The 13722-nt window shown below is 41.1% G+C and overlaps 1 long non-coding RNA gene across 7 annotated transcripts in view; it reads left to right on the top strand.

Annotated features, from left to right (window-relative positions):
* The first annotated feature begins 2091 nt into the window (after positions 1-2091).
* Positions 2092-13722, top strand: part of LOC115292906 — an 88413-nt gene continuing 76782 nt past the window's right edge. For 3 of the 7 annotated variants that reach the window (XR_003909219.1, XR_003909217.1, XR_003909222.1), the window contains exons 1-5: positions 2092-2318; positions 2626-2735; positions 7284-7383; positions 7889-8158; positions 10876-11027. This is a non-coding gene — a long non-coding RNA (uncharacterized LOC115292906). Of the gene's footprint in view, positions 2319-2620; positions 2736-5907; positions 5987-7283; positions 7384-7888; positions 8159-9575; positions 9890-10875; positions 11028-13722 lie in introns of those variants that run through there. The other 4 variants (XR_003909218.1, XR_003909221.1, XR_003909223.1 and 1 more) reach the window with 4 other exon arrangements.

Genomic DNA, 13722 nt, shown 5'->3' with positions numbered 1-13722 from the left:
GATCATGACCTGAGCTGAAATCAAAAGTCAGATGCTTAACTGACTGAGCCACCCAGGTGCCCCAGTATTGTGACATTTTTGCAATAACAGCAAATGAAGATTTGAGGTGTCAATTTTAAGCAACTGTTTAGCCATTCAGAATAAGAACTATATATTTTTTTCTACTGGCCATGTGCAAGATGGTGTCTGATCAAGAGGAGGGAGCACTTGAGTCATTCACTGTTGAAGTGTTGCCAGTAGTAGAAACTTCAACTCTAAAGTGTGGTTGACTGGTTAGCAATTGCTACTTGGAGCCTTAGAGCACTGCTTTCGGAAAGATTCTCAGGCTTCATCCAGACTCAGTATGAAAGGAAACTGCAATTGATTAGTGATGTCTGTAATGAGAACTGGAGGTTGAAGCAATAACAATAATGTACCATGTTTTCCATTCATGATGTTTGAAGATAATGTAAACCTTGTAGGGAACCACACAAAACCCCCTAGATAGCCAAAACAGTTTTGAGAAAGGAGAAAAAAGCTGTACCCTTCGCAATTCTGATTTCAAACTACATTACAATGCTATAGTTAGGACAGTATGGTACTGGCATAAAAGCAGGCACATAGATCAATGGAAAGCCCAGAAATAAGCCTATAAATATACAATCAACCAATCTTTGACAAAGGCTCCAAGAGAACACAACGGGGTAAAGAAAGCCTCTTTGATAAATCATGCTGGGAAAACTACAGGTCAACATATCCATAGACAAATTGATGAAACTAGACCCTATCTTACACCACTCACAAAATTAACTCCATATGGATAAAAGACTTAAATGTAGGATGGAACACCATGAAACTCCTGGAAGGAAACATAAGGAAAGAGCCCCATGACATTGGTTTGACAGTGAGTTTCTTGATATAATGCCAAAAGCACAGACAACAAAAGCTGAAATAAATAAGTGGGACTATATGATAAAGAAAATGTGGCAGATATCTATAATGAACTATTAGCCATAAAAAAGGAAGGAGACCCTGCTATTTGTTATAGTGTGGACAAATCTTGGGGGCCAAAGCGTTCAGTGAATTAAGCCAGACAGAGAAGGTAAAAGATGTATGGTATCACTCATACATGGTGATCAGCCACACAAAAAGCTGATCTCATGAATTATAGAGTAGGAAAGTGGTTGCCAGAGGCTGGAGCATGCAGGAAGTGGGGAGACATAGGTGAAAGAGTATAAACATTCAGTTGTAAGGTAAATAATTTCTGAGAATCTACTGCATGATGACTATAGATTTTTAAAATTTTCTTTAAAAATTTATTTATTTTTGAGAGACAGAGAGAGAGAGAGTGTGAGCAGGAGAGGGGCAGAGAGAGAGGGAGACACAGAATCTGAAGCAGGTTTCAGGCTCCCAGCGGTCAACCCAGAGCCCAATGCGGGGCTTGAACCCATGAGCCACGAGATCATGACCTCAGTCAAGGTCAGATGCTCAACCGACTGAGCCACACAGGCATCCCAGCATGGTGACTATAGTTAATAGAGCGGTATTGTATGTTTGAAATTTGCTGAGAGTAAATCTTAAGCATTCTCACCAGAAAACATAAATAAAAAATGGGTTCACCCTATAAGGTGATGGATGTGTTAATTAACTTAATTTTGGTAATCGTTTCACAATGTGTGTGAGTGTGTGTGTGTGTGTGTGTAAGATAGCACATGGTATACTATAAACATATACAATTTTATTTGTCATTCATCAATAAAGGTGGTAAATATGTATGCTATATTATTTTTAATAAGGTAAATTTAAATAGTGTTTGAAATATGTGCTAAAATGGACTCCTTCCTTAATTTGTATCACTCTACCTAGTACTTTCCTCCTTAAAATAGCTGGGGTTCTCCACCTTAACTAAAGATTAAGTTTGGGGCACCTGGGTGGCTTAGTTGGTTAAGTGTCCAACTCTTGATTTCGGCTCAGCTCGTGATCTCACAGTCAGGTCATGATCTCACAGTTTGTGCGTTGAGCCCCACATTGGACTCTGTGCTGACCGCATGGAGTCTACTTGGGATTCTCTCTCTCTCTCTCTCTCTCTCTCTCTCTCTGCCCCACCCCCACTTTCTTTATATCTCTCACAATTAATAACTTAAAAACACAGGGAGAGTTATGCATTCCTAGTCTCACTGCTACAATATTCCTTGTTGATTTCCTCTCCCACACCGCTGTAAGTCGTCTCTTCAAAAAGCCTCTTTATCTGAACCATCCATCTGAAACAATTCCAAAACTTGATGTGGCCCTGACTGGTTCAGGGTCTTCGCTGATCCAGATGGAGAATGAGAATCATGGTGAGTGAGGGAGAGACTCACACTTGGAGCACAACTGCATAGAAGGAGCACAGACAAATGTGCGGGCAGGAGTGACTCTTTGCATTGGGCTGCCTAGTAACAGAGCCAGTCTCTGATCCATAATGGAAAGGGAGTGCAGAAAGTTGAAATCCACAGATAATTTTCAAACCTCATCTTTAGCAATAATTTTAACCTCCTCTCTGATTCCATTACACTTTTTTTTTTGTTGTTCTCTGAAGACAAGAGCTGCTAACAAGGAAAAAATGGACTGATTTAAATTTCATCTTCTTTAATTTTCTCAGTGCAGGCTGAGGGAGAGGTGCTAATGAGCAGTGGAAAGACAACAAGAGTTCATTCAACAAGGGGTGAGAAGGAAGCCTGGAGAGGCCAAAGCCCCTGCCTAAGTGGTATAGAGAGGTAAGGTCTGCATTAGGATGTGCTAGGTGCTTGTAATAGACAACCTCTAAATCTCCTTGGCTTAACATAGTAAGTAAGTAATCAGGTTTTAGTGTGTGTGTGGGTAGTGGTACAATGCTCTATGCAGTCATTCAGGAACCAAGGACTGTTCCGTCCCTTGGGGCATCAGAGGCTTCCATTCAATCCTCTGTTCCTGTCTTGGAGATAAAGAAAGAGACAGAACATGAAGGAGTATGAAGGAAGTCTTATGTGCCAGACCTGAAGGTAGCATATGTAAGTTCTGTCTATGTAGGACTTAGTTATATGAACCCATATCATTACAGACTCAGGGGGAAAGCTGAGTAAGGTAGTTTAACCACATTACCAAGAAGAAAAGAAATAGAGTGAGTGAATACATAGGACCACCCAGATCCTTTGTATGTGTTGGTTGGGAGCTCAGGGCTCTGAATGGGGGAAAGAACTTCTTCTCAGCATGCATGGTCCTACTCTTGGCTCTTGATTCGGCTCTTCCGTGTCAGACTTCAGTTAATCCCCAGCCCCCAGACCACAGCTTCTCTAGTCCAAGAGGCTCTCTCTGATGGTAACTGACTCTTTCTGAGGGAGGGAAAAGGAGAAAAACAATAACTATGTTTTTTTTAGTCTAGTGCTGAGGGGCTGAGGGACTGAGCCCTTCAGATCTTGAAATTTTGTTGTGTCATTCACCTTTCTGGGCCTGAGTTTCTCTAACTGTGAAACCTTGTCTGATAAGACTATTGTGATACTGAAGGTAGTGGTTGTCATAGTCTAATATATTAATCTAAAGCTCTCAGAAGACTCAGAAGTGGATGGAAACTTTCAGACTTTGCTTCCAGTCTCTGTAACTTTTGAGGGTTGTTAACTTGGAGAGGATTAAGTTCCCTGGTTCTGTCTCATTCCTGCAAATTGACGAACAGACATTGAATCCAGTTATGGCCTCTTGTAACCAATAGTACAGGAATAATGGTAAAGAATACTCATTTCTTCCTTTCTGGAACAAAAATGAGGTTTGGAAGGGTATGCTCAAGTGTCCAATTCTGCCAGTCTTTAGAACATCAAAGGACCAAGTGGATGGCTGTTGGAGTAGTGTTAGGAAAAGGTTGAACTGATGGAAGCAATTAGGGTTAATTCTGAAACTTTAGAGCTTAGATGACCTTGTGACAATCTTTTCCTCTGTTTCCCATGGAAATACAAGAAACGAAAATAATTCTTAATTCTCTCAGCTCAACTCTGGTTTAGTTTGTGCTGCTCCAGGCCCACTGGAGCTACAATTGTAGTCATGATTACTGGAGTAGAAAGGAGGCTAACTAAATGGTAGGAAACAAAAACTCTACTCAGTAGTTACTATATGCAGGCATTTCAAACTTGTTTATTATTCTTGTCTTGGCAAACCTAGGATGGGTCCAGCACCAGTTGGCTACAGAGTGAAGCCTTTCCCACAATACAATGTTGTCCCTTTGGGTTGTGTAGCAGTTAGTGCTATAAGATTATCAAGGTCACGTGATGATCATGTGATGATGTGCCTTTGTTACATTGCATGGAAACTGCCTAGTACTTGTTACACTGCTTGATAATTGGGCAGTGGGTTGTTTGCCAAATGTTGACTAAGTCCCACAGTTTTCATTAGGAATGTTCAGTATTTTTAGTCTATTAGGTGAGCTAGGCTTCTGTGGGTCTGGCTTCCAAGCAGGGGTAGAGTTCCCAGTTTCATGAGTCGGAGTGTATCTGGATGTTTAAAGTTGTGTATCCAGGGCCAAGGTCCCCAGGAAAGTTAAAGAGGAATATTAATGTTCTAGAAAAGATCTGTATCAGGGTAGGGAGAACAAGTCTAGAAAGCAAAAGAATAGAATGGGGTCTGGGCCTGTCAAGTGGGTCTTAGAGTCTTCTTGGGAGTTACTTGATATCCAGGACATAGAAAGTTCTCAGAAAGACCCTGGGTTCACTTCTCTGATGGGAAGACCTCTACCATTTTGCATGTCCTGGGCAGGAGTAACCTTGGTGGACAAGGTGTGTCCATTCAAGGTCTTAGTGTCAGTGAGAGCAGTGGGTTCTAAAGTAGAGATTGACTGAAGCTGGAACAGCCCTTCTTCTGTCCATGTCTCCAAGAGCAATGACAGGTGAGCAAGGACCTTCATATAGACTCTTTCCTACAGAGCTCCAGGAAGTGGAGAAGGGACAAAGGCTAACTCCTGTTTGACATTTTTGTTTCTCTTTCCCTTTCTTAGGCTCTGCTCAGGAGTTCAGAGGTATAGGGAATTCCTTTGTTAACCAAATGGGCAATTTAATGAACGCATTGAAATCAAAAGAAAGACTTGCAAAATCTTTATCTGTATAATTAATTAGCCTATGTCTGTGAAGTGTTCTGAGCATGTGGTGTGCAACGGAAACCTTGTGTTATTAATTATTATCATGCATGAGAAATGTAACTGGATTTCTTGACCTCCATGCACTTTATGGCTCCTGTTTAATGATGCGTTAATTGTAGCTCTACTTTTTGATCAGCTTTGATTCTCTTTCAGTGGTGATATATTGTAACACTTTTTCAAGACTTTCAAGACTTTTGCTTCAGAAAATCAGGTTTTGAAAATGTGTGTGCAAGTGTGAGTGGCAGTGAGAAGCAACCAAAAGTGTCTGGGGGAGGGGTGTGGCTGCACAGAAAGTAGGTTTTTAGCTGATGCACCTGCTAGTGTCCGATTAAATTAAAAGGGGAAGAAGAGACCCACTTAGGCATGAAATAATGAAAATCTGAACTAGGGAATTGGGGATTGTATGGTAGAAAGAGAAATTTATTATTTTAGGAAGTGTTGACGGTAATGTCCTAATAGGCCCTCTGGTGTACTAGGGAAAAAACTGTAGGTACCTTAGTTCCCTGTTAAAAATGAAAAGGAATTTGAGGAGCTAGAAGTCGCTTTGTAAATGGATAGATGCCAAAATGAATTTGGCAGGAGAGCACCACCACGAGGCTCCAATGAGCTTGAGGAGGAAATCCCTGTGGCACGTGGTTGGGTCTGCGGCATGCAGCAAGTATTGCCCCAGGCACAGTTTAAGCATGGGATGGTCTAGCAATCAAATTTATCTGCTAGTCTGTACTTTGCTATGGTGTAATCCCCACCTGTCAATAGTATAAACAGTCACTAAAAATATGCAACACCCACAGGGATGGTGCTTCAGAGAAGTCAAGGTGCTCCATCCTGAGTCAGCATCAGTCAGAGGGAAGTGGAAGTTGAAAGAGCAATGTGAGTTGAGGGACGTGTCAGCCAACATGGGTGCAGGGGAGTGTGGGGACAAAAAGCTAATCGGAATTCTATAATGCCTGGCCTGGAGCATGGCCTGGATTTCCCACGGTAGGTGTGATGGGATCAAGCCAGTTTTGTTGGATGTTCAAAACCAAAGTGATCTCAGCTGATAACAAGATGGCAAAAGGAAAGACAAGCCCTAGAGTTAGAAATACTTTCCAAATTGAGGATTCTATGCATCAGCTTATGCAAGACAGAAGCCCACTGCTTTCCTCTGTTGATTATTTCCCCTTGTAGCTCCTTTCACTATTTTTTTGTTTGTTTACTTTTCTAGATTAGACACCCATAACTCAATGGGACAAGCTATCTTTGCAGAGGTTTCTGAAAATCCTTTCCCCCCTCTCCACCCTCACTGCTGCAGAGCCATTCTGTTCTGGATCGCTCTGGGTTCTTAATAGAATAAAATCTAGATAACTACTCTGGGTCATTCTGGACTTTTAATGAGAAGAGAGCCAGAGACGTCTGTCCCAGACCACTTTTGGCTATTAATGATTCGGGGATGAGGGCTATTAATGATGGCAGAATAAGTTCATTTCTGCAAGCTCCTCAGAGTGTAAATACAGCTCTGACATCTCAAAAAATCTATACAGATAGGAAATGCAAACATACGGATAAAGTCTTCCAAATCGCTACCTTCATTCCCTAATGCTTCTCCATTTCTATCCATCATGTTGTTTCTTTTTCATTTAGTGTGTGTGTTGGTAGGCGTTATCAGTGGAAAGGGGGAGGTTAAAAGTTGAGGGGGTAGCTGTTTATTAATTTAGATCTGGACAGCCCTTGTCACTAAATAGCTATGTGACCCTTGGCAAGCCACCCACTCTCCTCCTCTGCCTAGCTCTGACATTCTACCTATCCATCGTTTGGACTTTCATTGGATTGCCTTGTTTAGCTGTCTCCACTGACAAAACCCTCAAGGTTTTGGTCATTTTATCAGCCAGAACCAAAAGAAAAAAGTAACAAACGTTGCCTTCTACAAGGACACAGATGTTAACATACTACATCTTGGTCACTTTAATAACTCAAGGTGGGAATGCCTTCCCAGCCTGGCCTTTGGTGCTCACCTGTGAAATGGCTTTAGTGTTGGAGTCACTGTCTTATAGGAGAGAAATTTCTCTCCCTGTGGAAGTTAACCACACCCACTCAGGCATGCAAGTCATGTCAATGATCCCGGGCAAATATCCCTATATATCTCTAAGATATATTTCATTCTCTGTGTTTTTTTCTCTTGTCATTTTAGGATGCAAACCGGCTGAAGACAGGAGCTATCATTAATGGAATCTGAACAGTGCCTAACCCCTGTGGATATTCATTGAATGTTAAGTAACAGCAGGGATCAGGTAATAATAATGCCCAGACCACTTGGGAGAGAATACCAAATAGCTTGGAATTTTCCCATTACTGACAGCCCGGCCTAGGAGCATCCTGAGGTGAATTGAGAAACCTCAGCAATTCGAATCACATTTCCCATAAGAAATACATCTTCTAGCTTGGAGTAATTGTTTGGCTTATTGCTGGTTTACTGTGTGATTTGTTAGTCTTTGTTTGAATCTTCCAGGTCTGGAAGAAAGATATTGTGTTTTAATGATAAATAATCTCAAAGAGAAGGGGGAAACAATCCAGCCAGCTCCTGTGGCCAGGAGTGTTTTCCTCTTTTTCTTCAACCAGTGCTTTTTCCAACTGCTTCAGTTGTTCTAAAGTAAACTATTACCGTATGAGCTCAATTTAAAGAGCTCCTATAGAAAACAAGCTGCCATAAGCTATTAAGAAAATAACTCTATTTCAGTTTTAGTGAAAAGGAAAAAAATTAACTCTCTTCACGATACATATATGCATATTTTTCAGTGAGCCAGAGTCTTTCTTTAAAGTGTCAATGAAGAGGAACTGTGACCTTCTTACCCTCCTGGCTTGTCTCAGTTTAGCCCCCAGTCTCATTACATGGTGTCCTGGAGAGGCTGTCAGAAGTCTCGGTGAAAAGCTTGCTGATGGGGACGTTAATGATTGGTTTGGAAAGAGCCAGGGTTAGTGGGCGTGGACATGGCTTCCCTCTCAAGATCTTCGTGGAGCACAAACATCTTCTTGACAAGGGTCTAAACACTGCTGTGGCATTACTGGGTGTGTACATCATTTGCGTATATATTTGTGGTTTTCTAAGTGCCAGACATATTGCTAGGTAACAAGGCTATAATACATAAGACACAATCCTGCCCTAAAATGACTTCACCATGGAGATGAATAAACAGTTATATAGACTCCCCACACCTTTAAAAAAAGTTTATTTGTTTGTTTGTTTATTTATTTATTTATTTATTTATTGAGAGAGGGAGAGAGAGAGGGAGAGAGAGAGAGAGAAAGCAGGGGAAAGACAGAGAGGGAGAGAGAGAAAGACTTCTAAGCAGGGCTTCAGTCTCACAAATTGGAGACATTATGACCTGAACTGAAATAAAGAGTTGAATGCTTAACTGACCTCACCACCTAAGCACCCCACTCCCACTTGATGAATGTAGTGAAAATGACAGATACAGGTTGGAAGTGGGCTGTGGGACCACAGCTCAGGGGCACCTACCCATTCTTCATGGGGTCCCAGTAGCTTTCTAGAGGAGTTGATACTTGAGTTTCTTTTAGAGACAAATAGCCAACTGAAGGGGGGCCTTGGGAAGAACCTTTCATTGTAACATCTTATTTGCTTTCTGCCCCTTGAAATCTAGGTAGAATTATTTTACCCCACGTTTCCAATCCAAACTTTGCCAAAGTCAAAGAGGAGACCCTCTCTGTTTCTCTGTGTCCACCACTAATTCTAACATCTATCAAGTGCCTAAAATGGAGCTGATGCTTGGTTGGGTGCTTTGTAACATCTTACTTGTCTTCATTTTACTCCCATATTTACAGGTGAGGAGGCTGAATTCACACCACAAGCAATTCAGAAAGCCTGGTCATTTTTCCAAACTCTAAGCTCTTCTCTCTCTAGCATGCTGCAAATTAAAAAGAAAAAACAGAAGTATATGGTCTAAGTGGAAAGATATTCCAGTCTGAGCTCTCCACTTTCTATCATGAAATATTATCTACAAGGTTTATGGTATTTGCCTGAATAGATAAGTACTATTGTTGTTAGTATATTTGAACAGGGTTATTATGTTTGACTTTTATTTCTCAGCATTGACAGGCTTCAGAATGTACATTTTATAGCACATTTCCATTTCTTATGGAAAGACATCTCAACATTTCTATATTGTTTGTCTGTGGACCCAAAAAGAAACTCAAATCCATGAGCCAATTGCTAATAGACTTTCAGAAACATGAGGAGCACGATGCTTAGGTAGAAAGATTGGAAGGTCCACAGTCTGCTGCTCCTGTGTAGACATAGTGACATGGGAACCTGGATTCTGAGGTGTCTTTTTAGGACTCTTTCCCTCTTATGGGTGTACCAAAATGCAAAGAAGAGTGTCAGGAAGTTTTGAGCTGATCATCATCCCTGGACTGATCTGAAGGCAAAGGCCACTGACATTATGAAAGTGTTTTTTCTTCTTCCTAGGCATACAGCTGGACTACATTTCCCAGCCTTCCTTGCACTTACTGTGGTCATGGTCATGTTGCTGCATTCTCGCCACGGACTGTGGGTATCCATAATTTCCAAGTGTAGCTCACAAAACCTCCCATACAAGTGCCTCCATACCCTTCAGCTTTTCCAGTGGTCTGGAATATGAATGGCTTTCAGTGCGATCTTGGAAGCCATGTAGTAAAGATCCATGATCAACTGTTTTCCCTATACCATCACGTGACATAACTTGTTCTCTGCCAAAAACTGTTGTGTGACCATGGAATAAACTTCTATTGTGGTTTTATTAATTATTTGTAGGCTTATTTGTTACAGTGTATGGTTTTATTTTAAATGATACAGGCCATCACTCCTGGAGACATTATTGTCATAATCTTAATATCTGTGTGCTGAAGTTTGCAATTTTTACTGTTGAGACCCCAGCAAGGGTAAAGTTGGAGGACTTTGTGAGATTTTACATGGATGTGGGGCACATGGGTTGCATTTTTCAGGCCTGATCCCTGCCTGTAGCTGCTTTGCATGGCTTGTCCCCGAGGGCTTTGCAATCATGGCAGAAGGGATAGGGGAATGTTCTGACTGTGGTCTAGCAACCATGGCGGAAGGGATGGGGGAATGTTCTGACTGTGGTCTAGCAGAGATATTTTTTGATTGATTTATCAAAATGGTTTGTTCCTGCGGAAGAGTTTCTGGTGAGATTTCTGGCCACCAGGGCCTGACATCTCTCTGTCCTTATTATCCCCTTCTTCTCTTGAAGAGTTGTCTATGATAGTGGCTTCATTAGCTCTGGCTGTTTTCAAATTTTACTCAGGTAAGAGAGTGAGAATCTTCCCACTCTTAGAAGTCAGAGCTGCTGGGTGAGAGCTATATTTGGTAGTGGGGAGCAAAGCTATTTCTTCTCTTGCAGATGTATGTATCAGTTTTAAGGTACCGGCAGGGGCCTGGTGTCAGTGAAATGCTTTTTTAGTACCAATTTAGTTTGAAAAATATGCATATATCCTGTCAGTGTTTCTAGAGTTCTTTGTAAATCTGAGGGTTGGGGACAGTTTTGCTGGCTGGATTTGGGAGAAACTGGGGGCCTTCTCTCTTGGTATATCTAGCCAGGAAACATCTCTTGCTGGGCAAATCTTACTTTATTAAAATGATCCAGAGCCTGACCCAAAAAGGAGTAGGAAGAGTGGTCCATGACCCTGTTACTAGAGTCTTCAGAATCTGAGAACTAGGTTAAATGCTTACCTTCTCTTGACTCTGCATTTCTATTTCCTTCTTCTTTCTCCAGACAATAGAAGGGTGAAGTGGGAAGAATGCCCATGTATTATGCAGTACCCACGGATGGTATCTTCAAGATATGCTCCTCTTCCTGTTTCTGGATACAGGAAATATGGCGCAAGTGGGTAGGAATGAGACCACTCAGCAGTGGGAATGTTGAAGGTATGTTCAATATTATATATTATCACTCTTATACTTCTAACCTAGCATGTTACCACCCAGACCGAACTAAATAAAATGTTATTTGTTTCTCTAAATGGAGGCATTTCCTTTTACTCCGCTGGGTTTCCTCTTGGGAGTATTTATAACAAAACACCCCATGATTCTTCAAATATGTACGTTAATATACTGTTTATTATTATTTGGAAACCTTTCTGAGCATTTGTCTCTATTCAACTAGAATACTTCTGACATCATCCCAGAGGCAGCAGTAACAGCCATACGACTTAGAAAAGTCCGTGGCCTTCCACCTTCTTTAAAAATATTATATCTAAATAATTTTAACTTTCTAACCCCTACTGAAGTTCTTAAATTGATTATCCTCATTCACAAACTCTCCCAGGGGAAATTGGAGCGACTCCCTTAATAACCATCCTTTCATTTAGATCATGCTGAATTGTCTCAACTTTAATAGTGACTGCTAAGTTACATTAGTAACAACAACTCCTTGAAGCTGTTAGAATTCAGAGGGTACTTTTAACTTAACCAGGCACCAAAACATTTGCTGTACATGCCATTAATAGGTCCAGTTACCCCCGAACACCTTGTCTTAGGGTCTGTTCTCTCTAAGTCTCTGGAGAACTAGGGAGAGCAAAAATCTCTTACTGGAATGCATAAGTCCAAGAAAAAAAAAATCAATGCCTGGTAGAACTCAATGACAGGCCAATAATGAATGTCTTTAATTCAGTCTTGATAATTTGTAGCTGGAAAAATGTGTTGATTTTCTTATTGAGATCATGTTGGCTTAGTTATATGTGTAGGAAACCACCAACAGGGAGCTGATTTTCTTTCATTTTTTTATGTGGCTGGATGGGTCCCCCTCCTCTCTCCTGCTGCTCGCCAGCCTCCTCCCAATGCTAAGGAAGGAAGAAGAGAGTTTTTGAACTTTTTTTACAAGGTATTTCAGGCCCAAGAAGCAGATAGACATTGTTTTTAACATAATCAGGTAGAGGAAGTGTGTTAGTGGGGCAGTGATCTCACTTCACAGCATGGCTGATCTGGTGGGGTTCGGACACCTCACACTCTGATCAGACCCAAATAGTCGTGCTTTCCATCTTCCTCTGGTTTATAAGGCCTAGCTTCTCCTCTTTTACAGCAGTAGCATCAGTGAGAACTGACAGGAACTGTCTGTCCATCCTGGAGGCCATAACCAAGAGAAGTCAAAGGAGAAAGGAGGCTTTGAATGCAGAAAGACAGTGAGAGGGAGGGTCTGGGAGGTACCTTCTGCCCCCTGCAAGGACGGCCACCTCTGTCTCATGGGGGTCTGATATCCTGTATTGAATAAGAGAATTTGGTACCAAGGAATAGAAATCCCCAACACACACGATGAAGATGGAAAGCTTGTCTCATGTAGATGCAGTTTGTGATGTTGCTATGTGGCCAGCTTCCTCAGACTTTCTAGCTTATGCTTTCCTCGACATGTCGGCTTTGTCCTGGGACTGGTGGTTTAGTGGTGTCAGTGGCCTCAGGTCACCTAGACATTACAGCACCAGAGGGAGAAGAACGGCCTTTCTGTGGCTTTCTCTTTATATGAAGACAACTTTTCTTATTACATTATTTCTTATTGGCTAGTGTTGGGTTACTTGCCCACTCCTTAACCAATAACCTATAAGTGGGTAGAATTACCATGATCAGCTTTGAGTAATTATTTGGAGCAAAGTGAATGTGTAATGTGATGTCACTATGACACCAAAGACTCCATACCTGTGATGGTATAAGATCATAATTGCTTATATATTATCTTATCAATTAGATTAATGATACTTAGATATTTAAAACACTTATTTAAAAGATTTAATAGCTGACATGTAATATAAAATAAAAATCTAACCCTAGTCTCTTTTATTTCTGTAACTAAAATATATATAATATATAAAACAAATTGTATGACATATGTCCTACATTATATATATGTTACATATTAATGTACTTATATACTATACTATATATTGTATATACTATAATGTTAATATATATAGGATATGTGTATATGTAGGTATATATGCATATAGTATATACTATATATATATATATATATATATATATATATATATATATATATAGACTCTATGCAATGCAAAGACTTCTTTCAAAGTGCCATATGTTGTAATACAAATCCTTCAACACATCAATCTAATAATTTCCTAGTTGTTTCTTGGTTTTTTTTTAAATGTTGGTATGTTCTTTTGATGGATCCAGCATTCACTAGCTAATGGGTGTGCTCTGTCAGAGCCAAGGTTTGACAAGTGCATCAAATTCTTGCAACACCTTTCCCATCACGCTGAGAACCACTGGGACTGGGCTTCCTGTTAGAACCTGAGTGGGATTCGTGACTTCGCCACATTTTACCATAGAGCTCTCCAATGGTCTCTAGGCCTCGGCTCCTGTCTTTCCATCTTCTCTTCCCCACAGTTGGTCAGGTTGCTACCTAGGCACGGGCCCCGTGTAGAAGCTGCTTCTAGGAGAAGAGCTCTAAAGGGACAGGCAGAGGAGAAGGCAGGAATAGGGGATAGCAGGCAAAGGGCAAACTGCCCCCCACCCCACCCCCAGCTGCAAGACCCAGTACCCAGATCGCTGATTTGCCTTTTCCATGGAGGAAACCCCAAATAACTTTAGGCCCTGCCCAGACCAGTCACTG

This window comes from Suricata suricatta, chromosome 5 (assembly GCF_006229205.1).
Source record: "Suricata suricatta isolate VVHF042 chromosome 5, meerkat_22Aug2017_6uvM2_HiC, whole genome shotgun sequence".
NCBI classification, from domain to species: Eukaryota; Metazoa; Chordata; class Mammalia; order Carnivora; family Herpestidae; genus Suricata; species Suricata suricatta.
This window is presented reverse-complemented; position numbering and strand designations above follow the sequence as displayed.